The 23,896-nt window shown below is 44.7% G+C and overlaps 1 long non-coding RNA gene across 1 annotated transcript; it reads left to right on the forward strand.

The window, feature by feature from the left end:
* Positions 1 to 15,582: 15,582 nt before the first annotated feature.
* Positions 15,583 to 23,876, forward strand: LOC136472259 (uncharacterized). The gene is made up of 5 exons (XR_010762305.1): positions 15,583 to 15,684; positions 21,288 to 21,476; positions 21,597 to 21,659; positions 23,084 to 23,136; positions 23,238 to 23,876. It is a non-coding gene; the product is annotated as an uncharacterized lncRNA (long non-coding RNA).
* Positions 23,877 to 23,896: the final 20 nt, after the last annotated feature.

Consider the following 23,896-nt stretch of genomic DNA (forward strand, 5'->3'; position numbering starts at 1 on the left):
GGATTAGGGACTCCTAGGTTGTCCTAGAGAGGAATGCGCTGATGACGTCCACGTTGACGACATCGGGAAGGGAGTTGCACCGCTTTGAAAACCTACAAATGTAATCCTGTAGGGACTCATTAGGCTCCTGTTGGCAGCTCTTGAGGTCCTAGGAATTCCTAGGGTAGACATACGTCCCCTAGAAATCCCCAACGAAGATCCTCTTGAGGTCCACCCAGTCACGGATGTTGTTGTGCGGGAGGAATTTGAGCCATGCTCGAACGTGTTCCCCCACGTAGATGGGAAGGTACTAAATGATGAAGTGGTCATCATCCACTCCTCTGGCTCGGTAGGCGAGCCTAAAGTCTTTGAGCCATATACCAAGGTTTGTCTCCCCGGTGTACTTGGCGATGTTGGTGGGTGGTCGGAAGCGCTGTGGGAACAACACTTTCTAGATGCGTCAGCCAAAGACCCGTGGTCTCAGACCATCCAAGCTAGGACTCCAGTCGTTGGGTCGGTGACCATGCCTAGGGCGTGTTTCATCGCTCCCCTCGATGGTCCAGTCGAGGCTCGCATCGCCTGCTCTCATCATCGCCCGATGGATGTCATCATCATGTCGGGCCCAATGCCGGTTGTTGATGATGCTGTGAGTGTCTTGGTATAGCCTGAGGCATTCATGCATAGGTGGCTGGTGTGGAGCGGGCACCGGGTCAGGCCATGGTGCTGCCACGACCTCCTATTCCATGCCTGGCGACTGTAGTGGTGAGCGGATGGAGCAATTCATCTGGTGCGTCCCCACTCCCCTATAGGGAGAGAGGCCGCGAGTCGGTGGCGCGACGCGGAGCTCTCTGCCTGTTGAACGGTGGCGATCTCCACTAGCACCCGGAGGTTCTGATGGACCGCCTGCTCCTATGGGTCAACAGGCTCGGGAAGGCCGCGTAGAAGCACCGCTGCCGCGGTGATGTTCTGGGCAGCCCGAGCGAACTATGGGAGATCATTCCCCCCGTTGATGATGTTGCGCTGAACCTGGTGGGCACAACCCTAGGTGCTGCTCGCTGGGTTGCGCGCATGGGGCGCACGGGTTCTGTCGCCTTTGTCATAGCTCCTCATCGTGCTCCTGCGCACACGCGAGGGGCTCCGCGTGAGGGTCCGGAGGGGTGTGGGTCTATAGAGAGTCCGCCACCATCTGCGGCTGTCCTAGAGCATCCACCATAGCACACTCCTAGGACAGAGGGTGGCTGGGTACCATGACATCATCGATGCTGGAGTCATCGCTCTCAACATCATCATCCATGAGGTCGTGAAAAGAGGCAGGAGCATAGCTCGCCATCCCCATGAATTTGGATGTGAGAGGGGGCGGCGCCAGCATCCTTCGGAGCCCCCATGCATACGCGTCCATAAGAGATGTGAGGCCATAGGGGAACCGATCGCATGGCGGTCGTGGCAGGGACAACGGGGTCCCTCCGAAGAATCGGTGGAAAATAGTAAATAGCCAGTAATTAACAATATGTACATTACTCACGGTGGGATTTGAGCCTAGCGTAGGCTCAGAGTGAAGCGCAGGCGCCTTGTCATTGAGGTCGTCGGGTTGCCTGGTGCCATCGGAGGGCACTCCTCCTTCGACGGACGCTGGGACAAGTGCCTCCTCGCGGAGGCGAAGCACGCCGAGCCAGTCGGCGACAAAGTCTAGGTTTCCGAAGAGGAAGGCCTAAGACAGCTCGAAGACAGGTGGAACCCACATCCCAACAGGTGGGTGTGTGGGAAACTCTAGCGAGCCAAAGCGAGTTGTATCGCTAGAGCCCACCATGCCGAAGACGATGGAAAGGTGGGCCATCCGATGACCAAAAGCATGAACGTACAGCGTTCTCCCCACGAACGGCTCCAACTGTCAGTGCAAAAAGTGACCAACACATAAATATTTATAGTTTTGCCATACGTTGTGATCAGATGTGGCTTAGCACTCAATGACACAGGGTTTATACTCATTTAGGCAACGTGCCCTACATCCAGTTTGAGTCGGTCGGTGACTTTATTCCTAAGCCCAGGTGCTCGAAGTTTGCTGTGGGGTTACAAACAAGAGGGAGTAAGATGGGGGTGCAAGAGGTCTGGTCGGACCCTGGACCGATGGGCCGAGAGTGACGGGAGCTCCTATGTGCGCTAAGTATTTGAGCGTGTGCTCTGTTGGAATCATTCGAATCATAGGTTGTTCGAATCGATCATCCCCCTTTTGGAGAGAGCGCATCCCCTTTTATAGATGAAGGGGACGGCTTTACAAGAGAGAGTGTGAGAGAAAGAGTATGTGTGTGCCACCTAGTCTTGTTGCCCACACCATCGGGTATAAGGCGGTTTGTAGGCACCTATAACACTATTGATGTTCAGAAGCATGTGGTAGGTTCCATCGTCTTCTTCTGGTATGGGGGATGTCGGCACCTACCATACAGTAGGATAAATGCCGGCGCCCACAACATTGTTCATGTTCTGACATGTCTGGAAGGTTGCGGTGCATCATTTTGACACAGCCTGACAGTACTGTCCTACAGGTGTGCAGGGTTTGGCCTTTGATATTGCGTTTGACTAGAGCGCCCTGCCTTACTTGCTCTGTCCATTTCCTGGGTCTTCACCGAGCGAGCGTCCCCGGTCGGTCGTTCCCCAGTCGGCTTTGGCCTCCCGGTCAGAGAAGAGCTGTAAGCAGAGGTTCGATGTACTCTCAGTCAGAGAAGCGAGTCGGAGTCGGAGTCAGAGGCGAGCGTCATCCCTTCTTGGCCAGGCCTTTCGGTCGAAGAGGTAGGCCGGGGTTGAAGGCGATGAGAGTGAGCGCCGTTACTCCTTGGCCAGGCCTTTCGGTCGAAGAGGCGGGCCAGAGTCAGAAGCGAGCGCTGGAGTCAGAGGTGAGCTAGCTAGGCATTCTAGTCAGAGAGGTGGGCCAGAGTCGGAGGCGAGCGTCGGTCCTCCTTAGCTAGGCCTTCTAGTTGGAGAGGCGGGTCGGAGTCGGAAGCGACGGAAGCGAGCGTTGTTCCTCCTTGGCTAGGCCTTCTGGTCGAAGAGGCGGGCCGGAGTCAAAAGTGAGCACCGTTCCTCTTTGGCCAGGCCTTCCGGTCGGAGACTGGATCGCCCCTGGCCTGTCGTTAGGTTTTTAGGCCGGCCTAGGAGTTGCGCGTCGTTCACAACGTCGTCTGTTGGGCTGACCTTTTGCTGGGAAGTAGGTCCATGAGGGACCCCGGGTTTATGAACCCAACAGATAGACTAGTCTGTATGTGAAAATGGCAACTACAAAGGTAATTTGAGTTTGGTCACAATAATGGTGATTAATGACCACAAGATTATTGTGACTAACGTGTGCTTTGTAGAGGCAATTTGAGTTATGTCACAATAATAGTGATTGTTTGGGCAATCAATGGTTTTCATGGTCTTATCGATGGAAATCATTTCGGTTTTCAAAGGATGGATGACAAGGTTAAGGATGAACTAGTTCTAAGCGTCATTTGGAGTTGAGAGACACTTAGAGTAGTTTAGGACTTTGTTTTTCCTTTGGTCGTACTATAAAGGGGGCATGAACTAGTAGCTTGGCCTAAGTGAGTCTAATGTGTTAGGTGTGATGCACACTTGTTAAACTTAGCACTATGTAGTTCAGAGGTGGCCCAAAGATCATTTGGAACAAATCATGTTCACAAAGTTTTTGAATTGGAAGTGAAATGAGGGGTGAAGTGGTCGTCGAACCATAAAGAAGACAGCATCGTTAGACCAATGAGTTGGGTTCGACGCCTATGTGGCAGTACTAGGAAGGAGCTCAGGATGCGTAGATCGGCGGACCTGTTGTAAGGGACCATCAGACCATGCGCTGACACTGTTCCTACTAGGGTTTGGTATAGGCAAGGCCAGACTCTGTGAATAGCACAAACATTGTACCATTGGCGATAGAGTCCGACAGCATCCATAGAGGAAAATGTGCGTCAGACTAGTCCGATGGAGGTTGTCGGACCATACGCTCTACAGAGGACTTCAACGGCTAGTTTTGACACATGTCTGTCGCTGTGACCGTTGAGTCTCGTCAGACCAAGGTGGATTGGTCCGATGCCTGTGTTTTCTTCTACAGTGAGCCATAATGGCTAGTTGAGTGGTTGGGGGTATTTATACCTCCCCATCTCGTTCAATATGGCTCTCTTGCTCATTTATTCAGCTGAAGAAACATCTTGGAGTGCAAGGGACAGCAAGTGCCTAGTGGGGTGATTGAGATTTGATAATCCAAGATTAAGGACCTCATTAGTGCATAGGGAGTAGCAAGTATGCATCCACCTTCCTCATTAGACTTGTTTAGGTCAAGTGAGAGTTTGTGATTGTTACTCTTGGCAATCAGAATCACCTAGATGGCTTGCTGGCAATTGGGAGCTTGGTGATCTCTCGATAGTGATTGCAGGAGGGCCAACCCATGGTGTAAATGGTTGTGGATGATTCACCGTGTCGAAGTGGCAAAGAATCAACCCATAGAGAGCACTTGGTCCTTGCGCGGATCGAGGGGGAGCGACACCCTTGCATGGGTGCTCCAGCAAGGACTAGTAGGGAGTGCCGACTCTCCAATACCTCAAGAAAACATCATCGTGTTCCTTTCCCTCTCTTTACTTTGAGCATTTACACTTGAGCAATTACATTCATGTTTTTACATTTCTAGACTTGTCATGCTAGAGTAGGATTAGAACTTAGGATGCAAAACTTTGTATGCTAGAATAGAAACACCATCTAGGCACAAGGGGTGAAGTGGGCTATGCGATAGTTTTTATTTATTGCGAGAAAATTTAGATTAGCCCAATTCACCCCCCCCCCCTCTTGGGCATCTTGATTCTTTCACCTCTATTAATCCATTAAAAACAAAAAAGCAGCTCTTTATAGTTGGATCTTCTGATCCAGTGCCTCCACAATGTGTCCTGTGACGAGAGAGAGATGGGGAGAGGAAATGAAGGGATCTAAGGGCATTGATCGGACAATGTAGCACCAAGGGCAAACCTGATGTAGCTCATGGACACCATTTCCATGCCACATCGCTCATGCACACGCTGGACTCTTCATCCCTGCCTCCATAGAGCTATGGAGGGACATTACTTGAAGGGATGCCACCATGGAGCCATAGAGGGACACAGCTTGGAGGGCGTCACCATGGAGCCGAGGAGGGCCGGCCGTGGAGTGCCCCGCCATCATGTAGCCACGCCTATTCTGCATGCCCCATAGCAATTCCACCTCCTCACCTCAGCCGCCACCATATGCTTCATCCTTCTCCGCGTGACTGTCATCTCCAACCTTCATGCCGCATGGTCATCAGACCCCGCCACAGCCGAGTAGATGCTCGATATGGGATCTGAGGTAGCCCAACAAATGCTCAAGATGTGATCTTAGGCAGGGAAGGAGAGAAGAGATGGGACGAGATGAGATCTAAGTGGAGGAGTGAGGGGTGGACTTGGTTGGTGCGCCTCCCCCATCTCTAGAGCTCCATATAGGTGCTTGCTCGCAATTGCCATGGTAGGGAGTGGAAGGGTGGGCCACTAGGATAGGGGCTATGTGGCGGGGATGGGGTGGGGTTGGAGTGGCCGGCGAGGTGGTGTTGGGGCGGTGCTATGGCGGCCGAGCCGAGAGAGAGGGCATTGGGTGAGGCGAGAGGGAGAGGGAGAAGGAGAGGAAAGAGCGAGGAGTGGCAGTGTGACGGCTGTTGAGTGTGGTGACGGTTGAGGCCATAGGGGAGGTTAGGGTTACTTTATTGGGTCGATTGTATTTTTCATAGGCAACCTATATAAGATGCTCTCCTATGAAAATAGATTTCAGAGGTGGGCATATTTTTCTAGTGTTTGCTAAAATCTATTGTCTCCTAAAATCATTTACAAAGGCGGTTGAATAAAAAGTGTTGTTTGTGAAAATAAAAGCATGGGTCTTCTAAAATTATTTCCGTAGTAGTGAGGGGCACATGCTAGGGTTTGTAAACAAAGGTCATCATGGGATTATAATAATCCTAATAATCATTCCGAAGATGCCTAATATACTCCAACATGAACCAATACTATATGCCTGCATTCCAGAATAAGAAAACCAATCGATGGTGCCTTAGTCATCTAGCTCAAATCAAGCTACCATGACCTCAAAGGCAAAACTAATTAAACAAATTATCAAAGGGCACGCATGCAGGTTGATACCGGCCATGAAGAGGCATGCAGCATGAGCCTAGCTAGCTTGAAAGGCACATTAGTGGAGAATCCATAGTGGGTTATAATTATGGTTAATGAGGCCCATCAGTAGCCTAGTTGTTTGAATTAGGGAGCCACTGTATGTAGCAATCAGGGAGGGGCCTTTTTGTCAAAGCAGGGATGGGGACGTGCATGATTAGTTGCACATCACAATATCACATAGCAACACGTAGCTTGAGGAAGGAGCATCTCAGGCAGCACAAGGGTCTACACGGCTAGCCAGTACTGCTCACTGGTCTCTCTAACACTGTAGCAGACCAATTCATATAGAGCCTAATTTGTGCTCCTGAATCAGCTGAATGCAACACATATGCTGCTTACTCTCTGTCGCACACACTCTCTAGCAAAGATTCGATATGATCGATCGAGTTGGTTAAGCTGAACCAGTCCGAGATGGTTAAGACGTCGCCCTTTTTCTTGTAGTGCAGTCCTCTCCTCTATTAGCTTGTTGATCCTCTCTCTCTCTCTCTCTCTCTCTCTCTCTCTCTCTCTCTCTCTCTCTCTCTCTCTCCTTTTTCTCTCTATTCTCTAGAGCCTCTATGCTGTGTGATGAGCATTCATTAGGGGCTCTCCTACGGGCGTCCCCTTATTAGGGCAATGTGTTGTTCCTCAACCACTGCTGGAAACGCGAATTGCCCTGTCGGTGCAAAAACCGACAGAAAAATTCGAACCCCGATAGAAAAATGTTTTTCTAATGGTGAAAATAACCGACAGGGCTACCTTGATAGAGAAATTGCATTTTTCTGTCGGTTCGCCGTCAGAAACAATTTTCCTGTCGGTCCTACACACAGGACCTGGGGTGGCGGGCATGGAGCTAGGGTGGCGGGTCGCGGGTGCCGGACGTTGAGATGGGGCGATGGGCGGCGGACTTGGAGCTAGGAGCGGCGGGATACGTGCGGGTGGCGGCGCGTATGTGTGGGAGGAAGTGAGAACGCGCGGAGTTAGCGCGGCCGCGTCTTCGAGGATTTAGGTTTTGGGGTTTTCGTGGCTTTTAAAAAAAATCACTGCATTTCTATTACATAGACGTGCCAATAGCAAAAGACAGGTGCCAATGCCAAAGATAGGGCGCCAAAGCCAAATCCATGCATGCCATTTATTTTTTCTATGCGTATGTAATTTTACTCTGTCTGTAATATAAAACTGACAATATAAATGCTATTTTACTTGTGCCTGTAGAGTTTTTTTCTATGTGTTTTAACAAAATCTATAGGGTAACTATAATTTCCCTATGTGTATTATCACGCAAAAAAATCGTGCAATTTTCCGGTGGGTTTTCGTATTTTTCTGTTGAGATTTTTTGTAATTAACACGTTAATGACTAATTTCTCTGTGTGCACCGAAAAAAACGTATAGAAAAATTCGTCAACCACATGGCAATTCACGTTTCTAGTAGCGTACTGCATGCTAATAAGCTAACCAGAAACCCTAATCATTCAGTTCAAGTGTTCAGCAATAATTCCTTTTTTCATTTGGAGGACACAAACATCATTATGAATTCAATGATGGATGGATGGACCGATCTGTGCCCCAATTCTAGCTCGTGATGCATGGGCTAGCTAGATAGCTTCATCTCCCACGCAAACACTGTTATGCTATGGGGACAAGTGACACTCTGGTACAGCGAGGCCTGTAGGTGAACAGCTTACTGATAATATATAATTCCCCTGTTTTTGCAAGCAAGAATATCGCTTAGTGGGGCTTAATACCGATCAGACCACACCATTCACACACTTTTCAGTGGCTACCATGGACCCTGGTAGCTAGCTAGCAAGAATCTAATAAGGTCCTTGATGCATCATGCATGGCGATGATATCATATATACTGATTGTCTCATCTACAAGTCGTATTACGTAGGAGTACATCTCAATCTCTGTCGGAGTTCAATGCAGTCCAAGAACACGACACAAAGAGGGCAGCTAGCGTCGACGTATATATAGGTCCTTTTCGATTCCATAATAACTCGTTGGAATCTAACTAGATACTCCCTCCATCCCAAAACAAATGTCAATATTGTTTTCGTGATAATCAAACTTTCTTAAGTTTGACTAGCTAGGTTTATAAAAATATTAGCAATATTTATATCTTTAAATAAGTTTATTATAAAAATAGATTTATCGATCAGATACTAATTATATACTATGATTTTTTCATGTGTATATTTGGTCAAAGTTAAAAAACGTTTGACTCCTAAAAAACAAGAACGGCACTTATTTTGGAAGAAAGAGAGTTCATACTACCTGGCTACATGTGCAGTTGCGGATTTCTAAGAAAGAGAATTGAAATCGCCAAGCTTTTATTTGCGTGTTGGAGTTGGAGAGAAAAGGGCGACAGTAAATAAAGCCAATCAACTTGCTTAATTGTCTTGATTAGCTTAGCTTGCGTGCTACGTGCCTTCAGTCCTTCACCTAACGTTTACCTCAGACATACAAACTTCCCTATATTGAGGCAAACTGGAGGGTGACAAGAGGTGCTGTTTTTTAACGACAACAAAACCATCTACTAATATTTGTTTTTCGAGTGTCGTGTAGCACGTTTTATTTGGAGAATTGTTCAGGTACCATTTGTCTTACCACCTCCAAATGAATATGACTAATGTTTTCCACATGTGCTTACAACAAATTGAACTAAAATTGTGGTCTCAAGTTCGAGTAGGTGCAAGTGCAATATTTTGGTCTATATGATTGACCGAGAAATAGTGTAGCTTTTGAGAAAAAATGTTACACTCTTCTTTGCAGGTTATTTTTATGGTGATCTTTTGGACATGGCTCTAGTCCATTCTTCAGAAGGAGGCCGACCAATCCAATTTGAAGTGGGTATGTCAGACTGTTGGATAAATGCTAAAAAAATTACTGGTACTGAAAACATTTTACTTGCGGTAGATTTTTTTATCTTTACCGCGAGTAGCAATACGTTTTCATTGGCGGTTCGGTTAAGTCAACCACCATTTCTAATGATGGTCCTCTTAAGGTACCGCAAGTAGAAATAAATTCTTAAAAAGTAGTGTGAAATATAGGTAGCATCAGTGTACTGCTACTTAAAAATATAGGTAGCATCAGTGAAAACCATTTCTGAATTAGTGAATGGATAGTTGTCTTTTCATAGCTTAGCGTTTAGTTTGCCATTAGGCTCTTTTAGATCTTACATTTTGTTGCTTTTTGAGAGTTTCTTTTTCTGTCAGAGGCTAGAACTTTGTGATAATGAATAGTTGGGTGCAAAACTATTGCATATATAGGTTGAAACAAAAATCCGTTTTTTTCCTAAAAATTGAGGGAGTGTAACATTCCTTGCAAAAGTTCAAGAATTACCATGCAAATATCTCATGATACCGCTATATAAAAACAATTTTGTCACGTGATGAGACTCAAATTTCAAAAAATAGAAAACCCTTCAATACGATGTTGGATGAAGATAATTTTTATATGTAAATTGTAGACCTCGATGAGATGTACAACTTTGTAGTTTTGAGTTTTTTCATTTGAGGACAGTAAGATGCTCGAAAAAATAATATAAAATTTCAGCACCATATTTTGTCGCGTGATGAGACTCAAATTTCAAAAAATAGAAAACCCTTCAATACGATATCGGATGAAGATAATTTTTATATGTAAATTGTAGACCTCGATGAGATCTACAACTTTGTAGTTTTGAGTTTTTCATTTGAGGAAGTTAAGATGCTCGAAAAAAATAATATAAAATTTTGGCGCTCCCGAAAATATCAAAAGTTACTGTTCACCCGCAAAACTGTCCAGAAGGTTGAAAGTTGAACTTTTTCGAGAGTTGGAAGGCCAAAGTTGTCTGGTTTTGAAGTTCGAGGTTGAAATCCGGACTTTGGTGAAAGTTGGAGGGTGTAAATTGGACTTTATCCTTTAAAAATCAACATGCACTCCTCATCCATCTCCGCGACTCTGTCCTTGTCTCTCTTCGCAGCACTCATCCATCTCACATCACCTCGTATGCTACGATTGAGCGGGGCTGTAGGGCATTTTCCTTTCACCCGGACCTCTCCAAGCAATGTCATCGGCTGCGGCAACACAAGGAGGTGCTAGAACATGCCCAGATCTAAGCAAATGAGGACTCCTCGGCATGGGGGTTCCTCCATGATGGGGTGCCTCCACAGAGGGGATGGGGAGGAGGCTCGCTGTTGGCGATTCCTCCATGGTGGGGGGTGGCTCCTTCACGAGCGAACAACTAGCTCCTCCATGGTGGCTGCCGCCATCCTCCCTCTCCACTGCACCCGAGCACCTCTTGCTCGCTACCACAGATCCCCAATAGGTAGGCCATGGCCACAAGCGATGCCGTGTCTGAGGTGTTTCAGACGTATACTTTCAAGTGTTTCATCTGGATATTGCATATGTTGCAATTGCTATATATGCATGTTGCAAGTGTATGTTTAATGTTGCAAGCGTATGCTTCAAGTGTTTCAGGTGTTTCAGACGTATGTTTCAAGTGTTTCATTTGGATGTTGCAGAAGTAGATGTGGATGTTGCATAACATGCATGTTGCAAGTGTATGTTTCAAGTGTTTCATACGTATGTTGCATGTGTTTCATATGGATGTTTCAAAAATAGATCTAGATGTTGCGTATGTTTTGCAATGGCTACACGCGCGTTTCTAAGTGTTTTCAGGTGTTTTGTAAGTGTTTCCTACGTATGTTTGCAAATGTTTCGGTTGTTTCGAACTCCCGCGTATGCTTGGAAGCACGCAGTCGTGGGCGTCCGGAGGAGACCATCCCTGCGGACGTCCTAATCGCTACTTTGTCCCGGTGATCCGGTGGATAAACACTGGGGTTTTTAACCGGTGTTTAGCTTCATTCCTCTACTTCAATGCACAAGATGATCCACCGTCACCAAATTATACACACCTGAGCTACCCACGGTAGTTTCTACCTCCTTTAAGAAATTGCATCCATACACCTAATGTTCCGACGGCCTGACCAGAGCCTTTCACCAGAAAAAAAAAATCCCAGAAAATAAGCTGCAGCGAGCAGGCTGTAGCTTCACTACCTCATCTTTCACTTTGTCTTCACCGAACGATCCATGTCGTGGTCAAAAAGAGCACTAATAAATCCTATATCTCTACCTAATACTAAAATGGCAAAATTTCAGCCTAAATTTTCGTCTGGACGTAAGTTCGTCTGGCCTCCTGACTAATCTGTTTATAAGGATGCGAAGAAACTCCAGGCAGAAAGAAAGAAAACTCTGACGCAGTGGACGGACCCGGATGGAACATGAAACCTGAAGAAAAGAAAATCAGGATTGCCTTTACGACCAAACCATATAAAAAACAGTGCGTTAAATCAGACGCCCCACCGAAATCGTCGAATCTCCTCTCGCTCGCGAAATCACAGCGCAAGAACCGTGGAGCAAAATATAGAAAACCGTATGGAGCAGACCCATATATGAGGAATCGCGATGAGATCAATAAAAATAAGAATGTGTGATCCAGATCTTTCTAAGCTTTGGAAGAGACAACATGCAAGATGATCAAATAAAGTCGCGAGCCTTCAGATTAGGAACGTGCGGCCAGCCAACAGCCAACTGCATCGACGACGCAGTACTGGATCCACGATTTGAGAGGGACTGGCCTGGATCTGCACTGCCAAGCCGAGGTCCTCGCTGCCCCAAAACATGGGCCTGCAGCAGCCTCCTTGGCTCACCCCGCAGCCGCCTCTGAGGCCTGCGCCACCACCGCTACACGCCGCCACAGCCTCGACCTCCCGAGCCCGTGCCGCCGCTGCGGCTGCCTCCTGGGCCCGCGCCGCCACGGTTCCCCGAGCACGCGCCGCCGCCGCCGCTATCTCCAGGGCCCGAGCCGCCGCATTCTCCAGGGCACGGCCGTTCGCCCTCACTGGATATGCGCCAGCTCAAGAGGAGAAGGTGAAGACCGGTAGATACAGGGGCCTGGGTAGATAAAGTAAGCAGAGGCAGATGCGGATGGGGCGGCGGGTGGGAAGATGCTTACATTCTATACTCGTGAGGGTGCAGCGCTGCGACAAAGGCCATAGCAGCCCAAGGCCCAGCTTGGCGCCTCGGTTTAGATAGTCCATCTAGCCCATTCTGCTTTTTTTTTTTTTTGTTGAGTGTCCGTGCGTGCTGCGCTCTATGACTTTTTTTTCCATTAGATTAGATGAATCTGGATTATCTCCTATTCTTTCTTACAAATATAAAAAAAATCAAATAAATAGAAGTAATAAATATAGTATTACATGAGTCTTTGAAATTATGGTATTACATAATTTTGAATAATCTGGCAAGACAAAAAATCTATACCTAATAATAAAGAGGCAAAATTTCTGCCACCTACAAATTTACGTCTAGCCTATCCATGTTCGATCTAGATCTGTTAGCCACCGGCACGGATCAACCTGAGATTCGGGCGGTTCCGTGGGTTTAGGGAAGAGGATGAGAAAAAAGAAAAAGAAGATAAAGAAGGGTTCCAGGTGCAAAAGTGCAAGAGGAAAAGAAGAAGGTGGAATGATCTAAATTGAATTCGAGAAACTCGGGGATTCCTGATGTAAAAGTTCAGCCCACATTGGGCCTCTCTGCTGGGTTGGAATCCACCTCGTGGGCCTTTTGCGTTAGCGGACTAGGCCAAGCCGTGGCCTGGCTTCTTTTCTTTTTTTTCATTTTTATTTTTTTTCTAGTAAAACAATAAGCTTGTAAATTATGTGAAAATTATAGGAATAGAAAAATAAAAAAAATAGCAAACCTTTTTTTTGAACTCCTATTGACTAGGTCTACACTAGAATAAAATATTTCGTGTAGTTATAGATCTATGTTTTCTTTCATAAACTGATAGAGGATGTTTCCTTAGTCCTTTTGCAGTGAAATTTTATGGTAATCTTCTATTGATGTGTAGAATCTATGGTAAAAATTTCATGTACAATGGACGTATATTGACAGAGTTAAAGTTAAAAAGAAACAACGATCCAAATGAAATACAACGTGGGAGCACAAAGCACTCGAGGCCACGCCACCACATGTGACAAGTCTATCTCCCTACAAATAGTGATGCAAGCAGGCTTAATACTCCTACAGGCGGCCCGCACGATGCTGCATCAGCAGCTTACAAACCTTGTGTATCTACATGGCTCGGCCCTACGCTTGGTCTTGCCGCCACGGCGCATTACATTGGCATCAGAAAATAGGAATTGATAAGAAGATCAGGATTCCATGGCTGGAACAATGACGGCGAGGCGACCGCGTGGTGTTCACGGAGTACGATGCCATAGAGCGGCGGTGCAGAGCCAATAAGCTCGGCAACTGGGGCTCCAATCTCTGCAAGCTCAGTGGTCCTGCTATATGTGAAGCATCCCCTTGGGGCCAGCGCCCACGATGAGGCTCTATCTAGGACACTGCTCGTCTGTGGTGGATTGGGTGCGGTGCTGGTGTTCCGACCACGCCACATCCTGTTCTGCATCATGCATTACACTGAAAGCAACAATGTAGTGGTGTGGTGGGAGTGCACACTTCAAAAGATATGGAGGAAAGACGCCATGTCCTGCATGGACGAGCTAGAGGTGATAGTAGTGGTGTTTGAGGAGAGGTCGACGAGGTGGAGACGAACCACAACTACCATGGGTGTTCACACACTGAACAAAATTTGATCTTTTGACATAAACAATTATTTCTTTTACACCTAAATCTTTAATCGAATAAAAATTAGTATATGCTTTTTATTAACCCCGTTGCAACGCACGGGCAATTTTGCTAGTAAATAATTAAAACTACAAAATGGGGTACTGCATATATTAAAATAATCTGGCAAGACAAAAAAAACTATGAAAATATGGTATTGCATATATTAAAATAATCTTGCATATATTATATGTGATAATGTTAAAATATGTCTGCTTCTAGACTTGCCAATTTAGTTTAGATAGACATGTGATTACGGTTCAAAATATACACAGTACGAGTAGAATCAAGTAACTCAGTTGGCAAGTCCTAATTTCTAGATGTGTAAACTTGATCTGGCAAGACAAAAAAAACCTATGAAAATATGGTATTGCATATATTAAAATAATCTTGCATATATTTATATGTAACAATGTTAAAATATGTCTGCTGCTAGACTTGCCACTTTAGTTTAGATAGACATGTGATTACGGTTCAAAATATACACAGTATGAGTAGAGTCAATCAAGTAACTCAGTTGGCAAGTCCTAATTTCTAGATGTGTAAACTTGCTCTGATTGTCTTCTGATTTGCATGGCCATCCAGTGATATGTCTCTGAAGGACATGTACTTGGCTGAAATTTATTTTCTACCTTTTAAAATATGTCAATGGCTACTCCCTTCTCTTTAGGCTTCTTAGAGTCGAGGGTGATGCTGCATATTAGTTTTGTTCAGTTGGGTTACATAATCTCCAAATGACACATAGAGAAAAAATATATAAAATAGAATTTTTAGTTCATGTATGTTTTCCTAAACGGTAAACGGTCTTTACACAGTCGCTCTTCGTTTAGCGTTTAGGCTATTTACACGGTGTTTAAACGAAGTTAAACGGTCAAAACGGTTTTGTACTTTAAAAAAATACATATAGTTATATATGTGCATGTAAAAAATCAAGTATTCTAGCATTTATACATATTTATCCGAGTAAAAATCAATTATTTTGGTATGTATGCGTGTGAAAAGAACCAAATATAGATATTTATGCATATAACATATCAAGTGTACATATTTATAAATATAATAAACTTAAGTATACAAATTTATCTATATAAAACTGAATTAGATTTACCTCGTGTTTGCCTAAACAACCGTTTAAACAGCTGTTTAGCACATTTAATACCGTTTAGACCGTTTTCCTCCGTTTTTTTGCCGTTTAAACGGTCAACCGTTTAATTTTCATTTACCCTCTAAACAAAACAGTTTACCACCGTTTACCGTTTAGTGACCGATTAATCGGCCGTTTAGATGAACACTGTGACGGCTGTCTCCACCCACTTGCCCCTGTTCTCTATGCGTCTCCACCGACCAACTAGCAAGCCAAGGGCGGCAGGGGCCTTATAATTTATTTGATTTATTTAATGTTGGATTAAATCCAATTAATAAATTCAATAAAAATATATTTTTAATTACTATTGGTATGAGAATCATACAATAAACATAGGTCCCGTAGCAACGCACGGGCATTTTTGTCACTAAATTTGAATGTCAACATTTGGTGGGTCCCTTCAGGCGAAACAATAGCAAAATAGATTGTACTCCCTCGTATGTACAAATTAGAAAGTTGTAAAATGATCTCGCAGTGGGGAAACTCCCCTACGATTCTAGCCCATTTTCCTCCTTGTCCGGGGCCCATCTGAATTCTTAAGGCCCTTCCCGGCTTCTATCTTATTCGGGCCCTTCAATCTCAGCCGTTGGTTGAATCCGACGGCGACACATGTGAGCATCCGTCCGCGGAGGAGGAGGGGAGGCTCCCGCCGCCGTCGCAACTGCGGTCGCAGCAACCATGGCGTCCACCAACACCAAGGTGTCACACCCTTGGCCGCCGACGATCACCGTCGACGTGAGCACACACAAGAGGAACCAGTGACGAGGACACCGACAGGGTAAACCCCTCTGCCTTGGTTGTTTTACTTTCTGATGATTGCCTGCCGATGCCGTGAACGGTTCAGCACTTATGTGCCCTTACAAAGACTGGCCATCAGGGCCCACACGACAGTGTTTAAATTGAAAACGTAAATAGATCTTTACGCCAACAGTTTACAAGACACAACTTCTCTGCTCCTATATGTCGCCCAGCACGACATCTCCCCCCCCCCCTTGAGCTGTCGCTTGTCCCCAAGCCGGCGCATCTGGGAATCTCTTCTTGATCACATGGTAGTCTTCCCAAGTCGTAGCTGATGATGGTAGACCGGTCCAGGTGACCTTGACTTGAGGAATCGCTGTATTGCCTTTCTTGACCAACCAGCGCTCTAGGATGGCTTTAGGCTTTGCCACTGCAGCTTCCAAGTCGGTAGTCACTAGAAGTGTATCATACACAGGAGTATAGTCTGCAATGAAAGGTTTTAGTTGAGAAATGTGAAAACAGGATGAATTAAAGATCCTTCTGACAATTCAAGCCGATAGGCCACATTTCCAATGTGCTCCTGTACTGTATAGGGTCCAAAGTACTTGTAAGCGAGCTTTGGAAAGGGTTTGTTAGCAACTGAGGATTGTGTGTATGGCTGGAGTTTGAGCAACACTTGATCGCCAACAGAGAAATGATAATCCCGCCTTTTCTGATCGGCCAGTAACTTCATACGGTTCTGTGCTTTTGCTAGATTAGTCTTTAGGGCTTGTAAGTGCAACTCCCTATTTTCAATGATCTCAGCGACAGTATTGGATGTTGAAGCTAGGACAGTAGGAACTGCCCCTACATTGGGCTCATAGCCATGCAGAGCCTTAAAAGGTGAGCATCCCAGGGCAGTGTGATAGGATGAATTGTACCGTAGTTCCGCTAATGACAGCCACTAAGTCCAAGCTTTGGGGAGTCTTGCACAGAGCACCGGAGATACATTTCCAAACATTGATGGACTCTTTCAGTCTGGCCATCTGTTTGTGGATGGTAGGCAGTGCTTAGTTGGAGATTGACTTTATACAGCTTAAAGAGTTCTTTCCAAAAGTGACTGAGAAAGACAGTGTCCCTGTCAGTAACTATTATACTTGGTAATCCATGTAGTTTGACTACATTGTCCATGAAAAGCTAGGCAATAGTGCTATAGTGTATGGATGTTTGACTGGCAGAAAATATGCAAACTTAGTAAGCCTGTCCACCACCACCAAGATGACACTGAAGCCCTGGGATTTGGGTAATCCTTCTATAAAGTCCATGGACAAATCCCTCCATACACCCTCTAGAATTGGCAGGGGCTAGAGTAAGCCCAATGGATGATTGTTTGAGTGTTTGGACTATTGACAAATAGAGCACTGTTTGATAAAGGATTCCACATCTTGTTTCATACCTTTCCAAGCAAAGTGCATTTTAAGTCTGTTGTATGTAGCAGCAATACCTAAGTGTCCTCCAAGAGCACTGGAATGACAGGCAGCAAGGATTTTGGTTTGAAGTGCTGCATTTTAAGCAATCCAAACTTTGCCATGGTGCCTTATCAATCCTCTATTCAAACTGTAACCCTGGGCATCTAGACTAGAAATAGCTAACCTTGTCAGGAGTTGTTGTGTTTGAGTGTCTGTGGTGTAAGAATTCAGAACTTCCTGTATCCAAGCAGGTTGCACTAAAGACACAGCTTGTAATGACATAAGATGGGCTACTCTAGAGAGGGCATCAGCAGCCACATTTTCTTTGCCTTGTTTGTAGACAATTTTGAAATGCAGTCCCATTAGCCTTGTCATTGCTTTCCTCTGCATCTCAGAGTGTAGATTTTGTTCATTGAGATAGGCTAGGGATTTGTGATCTATCACTATGATGAACTCTTGCCTTTGCAAATAAGCTCTCCACCTTTCCACTGCCATGATCAAAGCCAATAACTCCTTTTCATATATGGATAATGCTTTATGTTTCTCTCCCAAGGCTTTACTAAGATAAGCAATGGGTTGACCTTTCTGCATCAACACAGCTCCAATGCCATCATGACAAGCATCTGTTTCAATGGTAAAGGATTCTTGGAAGTTGGGCAATGCCAGGACAGGTGTTCTTGTCATTGCCACTTTAACACTGTCAAATGTTGACTGGGCTACAGGAGACCAAGTGAACTGTTTTAGTCGTAGCAAGTTGGTTAGCGGTTTGGTTAGGACTCCATAACCTTTTACAAATTGTCTATAGTAGCCTTTAAGACCTAGGAATGCTCTCAACTCTGTGAAGGAAGTAGGAGCTGGCCAATGGAGCATAGCTGATATCTTGTTTGGATCTGTGGACACCCCTGCTGCTGAGATAATGTGTCCTAAATATTCCAAACTTGAGTGTGCAAAAGAACATTTGCTCTCTTTGAGGAAAAGTTTGTGTTTTCTCAATTCAGCTAAAACTTGCTGCAAATGATGTTTGTGGTCTTCCATAGTGGCACTAAAGATTAGGATGTCATCCAAGAAGACCAATACAAATTTTCTGAGAAATGGCTGCAAAATTTGATTCATGATGCATTGGAAAGTAGCAGGTGCATTTGTGAGTCCAAATGGCATCACCTTGAACTGATAGTGGTTGTGATGAGTTTTAAATGCAGTTTTGTACTCATCCTCTAGATGCATTCTCACTTGATGATATCCTGACCTCATATCAAGCTTGGTAAAGAACTTAGCTCCATGTAATTCATCTAAGATCTCTTCAATGAGTGGCATGGGAAACCTATTTTTGATTGTGATGTCATTCAATTTTCTATAGTCTACACAAAATCTCCATGTACCATCCTTGTTTTTGACCAAAAGGACTGGTGAAGCAAAAGGACTATGGCTATGAGCTATCAAGCTAGCTTGCAAAAGCTTCTGAACTTGTCTCTCTATCTCAGTTTTGTGTAATGGTGAATAGTGGTAAGGTTTAGAATTGATGGGGATAGATCCAGGCAAAAGTGGAATGGTATGGTCATAGGCTCTTTGTGGTGGTAGGGTTTTGGGATCAGTGAACACATCACTATAGGTTGAAAGAATGGCAAGAATGTCAGATGGTGGGGAAGTTTCACTAGGTTTGGTTGGATTGGTTGCTGGGACATAGTCTAGTAGAACAAAAGCCCAGATGCCATTGCCCTTTGTGGAGTTAAATACCTTAGTGACTGAGATAAACTAAAGTTGTAGAGGAGAATCTATGATTCCTTTTAGCTTGACAGGTTTGTCTTGGACCCAAAATTCTAGTGTTTTGTGTTGCCAGTCACATTGCATGGGACTATTGGATTGGAGCCAATCAAAACCAAAGATGGCATCATATGGATGCATATCCAAGACCACCATATCAGTATATAGTGTATGGCCTTGACAATACCAGGACAATCCTTGTACCTTTCTATTGGTGGTCATCCATTCACCATTTGCTAGCTTCACTTTTTTTCTTGAGTGGACACTATAGGTAACTTGGCCAAAGCAACAAACTGAGAGCTGCCACTGTCAACAAGGATGAGCATCACCTTATCCTAGACTCTGGCTTTCAACTTGATATAGTTTGTGTTGTCCACACTAGAAATAGCATGCAGTGACAACTGGCAAAAGTCTTCATAAAGTGTGTCTTCAGCTGCCAATTGGTTGAGGACCTCATCAGATAGTTCTCTGTCAAGATCATTGATGACCAATGCATTGGCTTGAGGCTTGTTTCTCTTAGGACACACTTCTAGGTGGCCAGGTACAAATTTGTCACCATAATTGAAACAAAGACCATTTGCCTTCCTGTAGTCCCTCAATTGTCTATCCTTCCATAGAGAAGTGAGTTGAGTTGCTGGCTTGGGTTCAACTCTTGGTGGCATGTAGGGTTTTGGTTGATTGACATTTTGTTGATATCTAGCCTTGCTTCTGTCATGGACTCCCTACTGAATCTTAGCAATGATTGAAGCCTTATGCACCGTTGGTGGCATTTGACTCTCTACTGTTCCTCTGATTTCTTCCTTGAGGCCTCTGATGTAATGAGGTGTGAAGAACATGTCATCATAATTAGGATTGTGCATGGTTACAGCGAACTACAATGCTTGGAACTGGGTGGTGTACTCTGTCACTGTCCCAGTCTGCTTGAGGTCCAATAAATCATTCATGGTTGTTAGATAGTCATTGACTCCAAACTCCTCTTCCACGACAACACAAAAATGATCCCAATCCTTGAAAATATGGTTTAGTTTGTAAGCTTGGTACCACTTAGCAGCATTACCCTCAAAATGCAAATGAGCAGCTGTAATCCACATGCCCTCTGGCAGCTGATACATGTCAAAGTAACTCTGACAATTATCCTTCCATATCTTAGGGTCTGTACCATCAAATTTGAGGAACTGTATTTTGGGCATAGCTGTGCTTGGCAAAGTGTCTCTTCTCCCAATTCTTTGTGGGTGTCTCCTGATCTTGGAAGTTTCTGCCTTAACAGTCTCTTTATCCCGAGCAAAGACATTTTGAAAGGATGCCTTCTCCCCAAACAACATGGATGCCCCATCATCATCATCATAAGCAGCTTCATTTTCAAATTGTCTCATTGTCAACTGTGCCACTGCTGCCCCATTGGCTTTGACTTGTTGAGCTATCATGTGTTGTTCAGCAGAGTAGTTATCCATGGCTGCTCCCCTGATATCCATCTGGGCTTTCATCTGTTGTTGAAGTTCCCTAATATCATTGACTCTGGTGAACAACGGATCGAATTGCTCCATGACCTGGTCCATGAACTGCTTCTCATCATCCGCACTTCTGGCCATGGTGTCCAATAGAATTTGAGTCTGTTCCGATGGTTTAAGTGGAGCCGTGGTGACTGATGGGCAGAATCTGAACCACTTGGTGTAATCGGAGGAAGGGTTTGGTGGAAGTGATGGGGCTGCTGGAGTAGTGGAGAGGGGAAAGGCCAGGTAGCCGACACCAAAACTGTCACTGACCCAACTCAACCCAAAGGAGAGACCTCTGGGACCTCACGTCGAACACCACACAGGTGTAACTGAGATCAACCTGCCCACCGGAATTACGAGCTGTAGATTGAAGTGATGGGATCGAGACGGTACCTGAGAGGGAAGAGCAGATGTCGAGCAGGAACGACGATCGACGATGATGGAGGAGGTGGGGAGGTGGTAGGACGTCGGACCAGTAGATCCGCCGGTGAATGTGTCGGATTTGCGGGTAGGAAGTGATGAGGAAGAGCGTTGCGCTCGTCACCCACGCCGAGGATAGAGTGTCTCTGATACCACTTGTCACACCCTTGGCCGCCGGCGATCGCCGTCAACGTGAGCACACACAAGAGGAACCGGTGACGAGGACACCGGCAGGGTAAACCCCTCTGCCTTGGCTGTTTTACTTTCTGATGATTATCTACCGGTGTCGTGAATGGTTCAACACTTATGTGCTCTTACAAAGACTGGCCATCAGACCCACACGACAGTGTTTAAATTGAAAACGTAAATAGATCTTTACACCAACGGTTTACATGACACGGCTTCTCTGCTCCTGGCTATATGTCGCCCAGCACGACACAAGGACCAGCGACCCAGCCCATCGTAACCTACCTATCCGCCGCCTTGCCCTCCGCGCTTGTTGGCTCTCATGATTTTCGTGTCGTCGTGCTGTTCCTAATCGTCTCGCCCTCTCTTTGATGTGGTGGTTGGCTGGCGAATCCTTAGTGGGCGTGCGCGGCGGCAGAACCTCATCTTCAGGTTCCTCCAGAGCGTAAGTGGATTGCAAAATTTCGTTTCTGTTTCTGGACTATATGCTCATATCTGCGTATTTTGCGGTGCTTCGGTCAGGGTTTGTAAATTGATTTGGTTCTTGAAATTTGATTTCTGGCAGAAAGCGTGCATCCAGACCTGACTCTTCGAGCAGAAGGATCTCCGGATTGAGGGCCGCATCATCGTGAGTTTTTTTTGCCCTGTTTCTTGTTCAAACGGCAGAATTTAGTATTAGTAACTATCTGCCACCGACTAGTAACTCTCAGGCTTGCGCCTGTATGTGTAAATAGTAGTTTAGTTTCATCTATGGGGATTAATTATCCTAATATCCCAAAAAGAATGCAAAAGGGTGGGATAAACATGAGCCCTATGTTGGGTTTTCTTTGTTATGGGCTAAAGGCGAGCTGGAAAAACACTTTACAATTGGTGGCTTAAAATCACATGACGTGTGACCTTAAGCAAATGCTTTGCCACAAGCATCTACTAATATGGTCTGAGTGTGATCCACACTCTTTGTAAGATCGCAATCCTTAAGCTAAGGCACTTGCAATTGTTGGTTTCAAGTAAGTGCCCTCAAAAGATTCGTACCTATTTCTAACAGAATGTTAGAGGGCGATTTTGTTCCAACGAAAGCATGGTAGGCAACATTGGTTGGTGCCATGTGAATGCTTAGATGCAATATTTTGCCAATGATCAAGTGCTTGTTTACTTCTATAGGTGATTGGAATGGTGTTCCAATATTGAGTATTCCTTTTCATCAAGTTGTAAATTGCAATCCTGTAAATCTGGAATCAATCCTAATTCTTGTTGTGGGACCTGAAGAACTAGTCTATGAATTATGAAATAGTGTCGAGCTGTGTTGCTTTCTTATGAAGATGTTACCTTTTTGCCCAATCAGAATATTATCAATGCTTAGTGAGAGAATTTGTGGAAGATGCTATTTAGAATGCTTTCGTTTAGGGATCACTTTCTGGCTACAGAGCATCACGCTGTATATGTGTTGTGAATTTCTTGTTTTGCCTCATGAACACTAGGAAACAAATGATTGGTGATAAGTGACAGTCAGGAACAACTTATGGACATGTTTAGTGCTCCTTGGGTTTCTTAGGGAAATATTTTTATTGTCGTGGGTGATTGGTGTATGGTATGCTAGCATGTGTTTCTTTGTTTATCTCTGTTTCAATAGTCATTTGTGTTGTCCCATATGTGTTCGTTGTGTGATATAAATGCAGGACCTTTCGTTTTAGACTTGCCCATTTTCCCCTTATTTGGTCTTCTATGTTACTGTCTGGTCTGATTAATGTATGGGTGGCCCCGCACTCTATATATATATATATATATATATATATATATATATATTTTTTGGCGGGGTTGCACAGATTTCCTTTTTCCATTTTCTATTGCTTGCCATCAGTGATGTCTTGAAAACTAAATAGAGTTGGGCCAGTTTCAGTGGGAGGTTTGGTATCCCAGTTTGCAAGTGTGTCACCTCAATTTTACGAAGCTCAATGCACAGTTTCGTTTCACTGTTTCATAGGCTAACTGCAACATTTAATTCTTGCATGGTGTTGTGATCAACTGTACCACGACTGGAAATCATTGGGTTAGTAAAACATGCATACCTGGAAAATTGTTCCCCCATCACATGAATTGATGAACACGTGAGTGAACAAATCCTATCTTTGTATTCTGGCTAAGAAATCTGAACCTTGTAATTTCAAGTGAGTGGACTTCTAAAATCTGTCGTTTCCAACTTTTGCAGTGGCAAGTGAAGATAATTATGGCAGGAATGATGGTTGGCGCTTGCCTTGAGTATCTGTGACACATTGTACTCCATCCATCCAGATTGAAATGTAGCATGTCATTGTGGTTTATGAGAGTTATAATTGGCGTTAACTACCTGAGTGAACTCATGTGTTGGTAATATGCCAGATCCCAGATACTGTGATAATGAGCTGCTCACTTGTGCTCCAAATATTAGCCTGACTTGTATTGTATGTTGACATCTTTTCTGGTTTTCATACTCAGGTTTACCTAAAGTTTTGCTCTACTTATCGTCTTGGAACACGGGGTTGAAAAAATGCAGTAGTAGGAAAAACATAAGAATAACTGAATAGGATATGAATGCATATGCAAGACTGAAAAATGAAAAACACTAGTCATTGAGATTTGAGTGGATTTTTTTCTCTCGTGATTTTCTTGTGGAATAGAATGCAAGGAAAATTTTCTATGTTTTTCTTGTATATATAAGCGATTCATCTGAACACTAGCAGTAACCCAATCCATAAGAATGGGAATACTATCTTTACCCAATCCTTGAGGAAATCCAAAAGAATGGGAATCTTATGTTTACCCAATCCTCAAGAATGGAAATCCTAAATCCTATGTTTACCCAATCCTTAAGAATGGAAATCTTGAATC

The sequence above is a fragment of the Miscanthus floridulus genome, chromosome 8, assembly GCF_019320115.1.
Source record: "Miscanthus floridulus cultivar M001 chromosome 8, ASM1932011v1, whole genome shotgun sequence".
Taxonomy (NCBI): domain Eukaryota; kingdom Viridiplantae; phylum Streptophyta; class Magnoliopsida; order Poales; family Poaceae; genus Miscanthus; species Miscanthus floridulus.